At 29.8% G+C, this 6,955-nt stretch overlaps 1 long non-coding RNA gene across 2 annotated transcripts in view; it reads right to left on the reverse strand.

Moving 5' to 3' along the window:
* Window positions 1-6,475: 6,475 nt before the first annotated feature.
* LOC115233826 overlaps window positions 6,476-6,955 on the reverse strand; it is a 4,205-nt gene continuing 3,725 nt past the window's right edge. Inside the window, exon 3 of one of the 2 annotated variants that reach the window (XR_003883846.1) lies at window positions 6,476-6,766. This is a non-coding gene — a long non-coding RNA (uncharacterized LOC115233826). The remainder of the gene's footprint in view (window positions 6,767-6,955) is intronic. The other variant, XR_003883845.1, reaches the window with a different exon arrangement.

Raw genomic sequence — 6,955 nt, forward strand, 5'->3', positions numbered from 1 at the left:
TATCGCTATTTTTTGTATCTGTTAGAATATTGTCTGTTACATATAGAATTTATAGCAGCAATATTCTACTAATATCTTCTAGAAAATTTAGGTCCCATTGCCAAATGTTAATCACTGCATTGGATAAACATGAGTTTCGATACTACAGCTAGAACGATCTTTGTGAGAAATATAACTGCCAATTATAACTGCAGCATCGAAAAATTGAGAGAAATTGTTTAAAAGAGCTAGATAGATTGGGCGCGTGATACAAATATGTTAGATGTGAGGATTATATATTCATTTGTTTCTTGCCGCTAATTTTTTCTGTGTACCACAGCCAAACTTTATAACAAGTATGATTGGCCTTAACATGGATAGGCGCCACAGAAAAACATTCTTTCTAAATTTCACAAACAGTTCAGATATAAATTCTGTCTCTGTCACTTAGATTGATTAAATGCGAAACATATGCGATATCACAGTATTTGCTAATCATTTATGTACCTCAGTTAATTTTGCGCACCCAGAAAATTTTTGCTGTAGTTGCAATACCACTTTTTTGAGTGCAACTAAAAGTTGCATTAATTGCATATTTTGTGTTGAAATAATGAAACATTGATGTCAGTAGAAACAAAGTATCTTCCATTTCTATTTCTATTCATTTTTATCTTCGTTCTTCTTGTAACGCTCGAGTTAAAGGCGAAGAAAGAAGTTTCGTCGCGCGGACGCTCGTTAGAATTGATATCGACAGTTAAATGCAGGCTCATTGATCTGACAGTCGTCGCGAATTTAATGCACGCCACCGGCACCAGCATAGGTGTTGTCCGGCAGGATCTATGTCCCCGATGTCAAGCAGACATACTGACGCGTACAAAAGAGCCTGGGGAAACGGAATGCACGGAGGCGTTTACGATATCAAAGCCACCTGGGAGCACTGCTCTGAAATGGAACAAAACTTGGAGATGCTTCCTACTTTAACCCATATACATATACATATATATATATATATATATATATATGGCTTTTTCTCCTTCGCGTAAAGGCAGCTCGATTCCTCAGATGCATCCCACTTCTGCATACGCGTCGCTTCGATAAGAAGCCCGTCTCGCGAACGAGAGAGCGCGGGCTCGGGAACAAAAAGCGGCATCGAATCGTACATGAACGTGATACTCGAATCGAGCATCGGAGAGAGAATGCGGATTACGGTAGAAAAACAAGACTATCTCGCTTAATGGAATCGTCGATAGCGAAAAAATTCTCCTACGGGACTGTAGAAAGAAAATACGACGATGAAACGTTTCAAAAGCATGTTGCAATTTATAATTGTATATATAGAAAGTATTATTTATTTATTTTGTGGAACATGTCTTAATAATTCAGAATATTTTTAGTTTTTAAAAGAATGCTCCTAAAAAATAAAGCAATTCTTTCGGTAAAAAACGGTAAAGACTAGGCAAGGCAAGGTGGAAACCTCGCAAAAGGCGTATGTTGAATTTACGCGGAAACGCATCGATGCAGAGCACGTGCGGTGGCGAATGCATCGCGAAAAAGGAATCTGTTTTACGCGATAGAACGAGAGGGCAGAATCGTGATCGCACGTTTTGCCAATCCTTGGCAATACGCTGGCATTGCGCTCTACTTTCCTTTTTGAAACGAATTAATAAAATCAATTTTTTACTCACGGATATTGATATGCCTTTACACACCAAATTCATTAATATTTAGTAATATATCATGTAGCTCATCATATAGAAAGGCAACAGCAAACAGAAAGTACGCAAATTAAAATTTTATTTTTATTATACACTGGAAAATTGGAATTTTTCATGAAATGTTGATATATCTACAAAAAGCATTGTACCATCTAATTATTAACAGCAAAACTTTTAATTAATATTTTAATAATTTTACAACACATACGAATATAAATGTTCATCACACCTTGGGCATTTAAATGAAGCAAATGTGTAGTTAATTTTTTTTCGAGTCTATATCTTTGTGACTACTTTTTATTGGATTTTCGAAATTCGAGAGATTTATCGAAATGAAAAATTCAATATATTCATATTATAGTATAATATATTATATTATAATGTAATATGTCATTAATTATATAAATATTATCAGCTTTGGAATTTTTCTTCTTGAAATTACTTAGTCATCGCAAGTGATATTTCTCATTCACTCTCAATTTTTTCTTTCGTGTTCAAGTATTTTTTAAACTCTTGTTTCTTTTTGTAGCTACGTTTTTAACGAATTCTCCTTTTTCCATATTCATTTATTTTCATGTTTTTTTATATAAAACATAATGTTTCAGATGCAAATTATATACGAGCTTATAATTAATGATTGCTCAACCGTTTTAAACTTATTTACAACACACAATTTAATTTATAAAGAGTATTTTAAAAGTATTATCTTCATCTTATTTGATTCTATTTAAACTTTATTTTATAATTTTTTCGCGCGTCTTCTTTAGATCAAAATTAACAATATGTATAAATATCTCAGGGTTCTGAGATCTTAAGGATCAGCCGAAATTCGAAAATAAGAGATTCATAAATAAAACTTCCTTGCCAAATTGGATTTTCTGAATCAAGAAATCCAAGAATAATGTTACATAAATAAATCGCGAAATATCAATATTAATTACGGTATTCAAATAAGTAACAAAAGGCGCACAAAATGGCGAAAATCGATGCTTCCGGAGTTTTGGTGCGACAATTTGCGAAACACATTTGCCTTCCCTGTATCTGATGACGCACTGAATACGTACAGTAGAGAAATCGATGATAGCGATGTAAAAATGTGTAGTAAACGGCACTCGGCTTGATAGCACGATCAGGAGATCATTATTCACGGACATCCCCATTTCCGTCTACCTGCCACCCATTCCAGGACCTGCCATCTACCCTCCGGCATTTATCGCTCGCGGTCGTTTGTCCTCGTAAAAAGAATCATTAACACGTACAACGGATTTCTTATCCCGCTACCGCGCACCTTACATCACCATTTTACCGCGCCGTCCAGAGTTCCTTGCGAAACTCACGGCACTTTTTCCTTCGGCTCCATTTCTCTCTGTCTCCTTTATGTTCGCATACTGCACTTAACACGTCCCTTCCGAAGTATTCATATGAGCTGCTTATCAGTATTCTCTTCGTGCATATATTTTTTGTAAAGCGTAACGGTACGTGTACTTCAAAGTCTTATCTTTGCTAATTAAATTAATAATCGTGACGCGTGACATGTTTCCCATTGAAAAGTGCTTGCGATAAATAAATATATTTATACTAACTAATTGAAAAATATCTTAATAATACTTTAAGTAATAGTAATTAATTAAAAAATATGTTTGATTGTCTGCTTTTATAATGAACACAAAACACACATTTGTTACGTATAAAATTATGAATCTTAAGGCTTCTACTTCTTTGACATTAATAAATTACCTATGCTGAGATTAGACATAATGAGATCATAATTAGTTGAGAGGATAATTGAAATGTTACTATTTTGAAAAGAGGAAAAGGATATGTAAAAAACAAATGATATAATTTTTATTTATTATTTATTATTTTATTAATTCAATTATTATAAGTATATGTATTTAGAAATATTAATTTTATTTGTAATTGAATGTCCAAAATGAAAGAATTGCATTTAAGAAAAAACAAATGATATAAGTTTAATATATATATATTTAAATTATATCATTTGTTTTTTACATATCCTTTTCCTCTTTTCAAAATAGTAACATTTCAATTATTAAATATTAACTTTCTTGAGAAAATAGGATAAAACGGACCATTAGTCCGTAATAATACATGGCAGATCTGTTTGCGCGAGTCACAAATATATGCAAAATAACGTCATTCTCGTTGTTGTACTTCCAACCGAGTTAAACGGAGGTCGATTGTGCGGGATAAACCGCGCGCATAGTCCGCTTTTCCAGAGATTCCGCCGTGAAAAACATCGCGGCGCTTAGCCTGCATCGCAAACGACAGAGAAATATCGAAAGTCAGTTGCGCTCTCTCTCTCTCTCTTTCTCTCTTTCTCTCTCTCTCTCTTTCTCTCTCTTTCTCTCTTTCTTTGGCGAGAAGCTTGCTTGTCGTTCCTATATCCATCCGATTCGTAATATCCACCATCACGCTGAGCCGCAGTTGCTACGGCACGTCGAACTTACCCGGAAGTTCGCCAACTCCCGGATTGTGTCTCGCTGCTCTCCCGCGAGAGCAGTCCGTACCGTCGTTAAGTTATTTACTGCTTCGCGATTTTATTGAGATCCGCGCCACGGCGTTAAACTTGCTTTACACTTTACGGGATAAGCACGACCGGCGCTAAATCGTTCTCACAGGATCGCTTCGAGTACTCGTTGCTGATCGATAGCACACACACGCTTCTGCATATTTGAAACCATAAAAATATCAAGAAAAAATACATTTATTTGTATTAACAAAAACTACAAATGTCTAATGATCAAAGTAAAAACTGGATTGATGAAAGCGACAAGAGAGAAAAAAAAGAGATATAGAAATAAGATATAAAATGTTTTAAAAAATTAGATGCTAGCAAACACACTTGAGATATATCATCGATCTTTATTATACATATTGAAGAAAAATGTTAAAGTACAAATGTTATTAGAAAAAAGATTCTTTTATGTTGAAGATTTTAAAAATATTTGTAACTTTTACAAAATATATATAAAAATGCTTTTAAAATGTATCAAGTCTACATGTGACAAAGTATTCAAATTTACATGGAGCAAATAAATGAAAACACTTAAAATATATTAAAATATTCATTTGAAAGCAGATGTAAGATTCTCTCTTACGGCTAACGTCAAGAATTTGTTATTTTTATTCATAATTGGTATATAATGACATTTTTATTATACATTTGGTTACAAAAAAGTAGTAAATCGTAAATATACAAGTATAGCGATGAGAATATGGTACATAATTAATTATCAATTTCAATACACAAATTAATTGCACATTAATTAATTAGCAGTAATTAACTGCTGAAAAGTAAATCTTTTTTAAAAGATTTAGCATTCACAAATTATTTGTAAATTTGTGTACATATAATGTATTATTGAATTATTACAATATAATATGTTCACATTATATATATTTATATAGTTTTAGATATTGTAGATATAGCTCGTGTTAATATACAACAATGACAAGCACGCGCGTAAAATTATATTTGTAATAATATTAATTTAAATTTGGTTAATAATTAAAAATTATTTAAAATTACTTATTAATTTTAGCAAAAAGATTTATATTATTTGCTAAATATTATTATAAACACATAAATGATATTAATATGAATAAAATATATTAATATATGAATATATACGCATACATATATATACACATATATCAAAATGTGTTTATATATTTGTATACTTATATTTATTTATATATTCATATATTTTTCTATTTATGTATTCATATATTTATATATTATTATATTCATATATCTATGTATTCATATATTTATGTATAATATTTATTTTATAAAACTTTTAAACTTATGTTATATAGAGTGTCATAAACTAAGGCTGTTACTAACAATAGCTAACTTAAAATAGCTAACTGTTTTTAGCTATTTTAAGATGATCTTTTTAAAACACGATTTGAAATGGACAATTTTTACAATGAGATATATTCCCTTTTGTTATTGCGGTATATATATATATATATATATACGTTTGTCAAAAAATTTTATCTTACGAACAAGTTACGCACAAGATATGCATTGTCTAAAGTTGACGACTTAAAGTTGCAGATCGAACTTAATGAAGTAGTAATTAGTAATAATAAATTACACTTCCAGAATATGTTAGAAATTTTAATTATACACTCATTTAATTATTTTTGATTTGTATCAGTTTGCAATAATACTAACGCATAACTCTCAAATTAAACATGTTGTTCTATTGGAATCTGCAAAATTAGATTAATAATAACATTAACATAAACATAATTAATAATAACATTAACATAAACATAATTAATAAAAATAAAAGAAAGATATGCATATTTATTATTACGTTAATTAGAGCACATCATAGAGTTAGATGGATATAAATATTTAAGTACGTAAGATGAAAATAATTTTATAGTCTAGTACAAAGCTCTTATTACACATATTACATAAAATCCATACATAAAGTGTATATGTATATGTAAATTTATATATTTTGTAGAATAGTTATTTTTAGATATGCAAAGTTATACGTATATAACAGAATGCACACGTCTACATACATTGATATTCATCCCTTTGCTTGTAGCTTGTATGTGTCTTAGTCTTAGATATCAAGTAATTTTATCAAATATATATACTATTTTGTTGATAATAAAATTAAAGTAACAAACATGAAAGTAATAAGCATAGTAACAAATTTTTAATATTGTTTTGTATTTCATATTTCAAATATTTGCCGTCACAATAGTTTCAACTAATTATTCAATTGAGTACATAAAACAACTTCTATAAATTAATTAATTAAATATAAAATTATATACATAGTGATTGCAGAAATTTATATACCTGAAATCAATCCACACGCGTACATAAAATATTATTCCTAACATCAAGAATGAAAACCAAACCCATACCATTACATAATTATCATATTGATTGTTAGCTTTTTCCACCGTTACATATATATTATTTTCCGATGTACTATCATCAATGTTCTTTTTTGTATCAAGTTCTATATGTTTGTCAAACCTAATTAATGAATTCTCAGGTTTTGTTACAATATCTGAAAAGATAACATTAATTAATCTAATTGATTAACTTTTTTAGCTATAAAAGTTCATTATAATATGAAAAATATTCTAAAAAGAAAATCTATTGTATTAATAAATTAATTTTGTCATAGAAATTAATTATAAATAAATCAACTTATTAGAAATAAAAGTACATTATTAGCAAATTACTATTCTTATAA

The sequence above is a fragment of the Formica exsecta genome, unplaced genomic scaffold, assembly GCF_003651465.1.
Source record: "Formica exsecta isolate Colony F162 unplaced genomic scaffold, ASM365146v1 scaffold191, whole genome shotgun sequence".
NCBI classification, from domain to species: Eukaryota; Metazoa; Arthropoda; class Insecta; order Hymenoptera; family Formicidae; genus Formica; species Formica exsecta.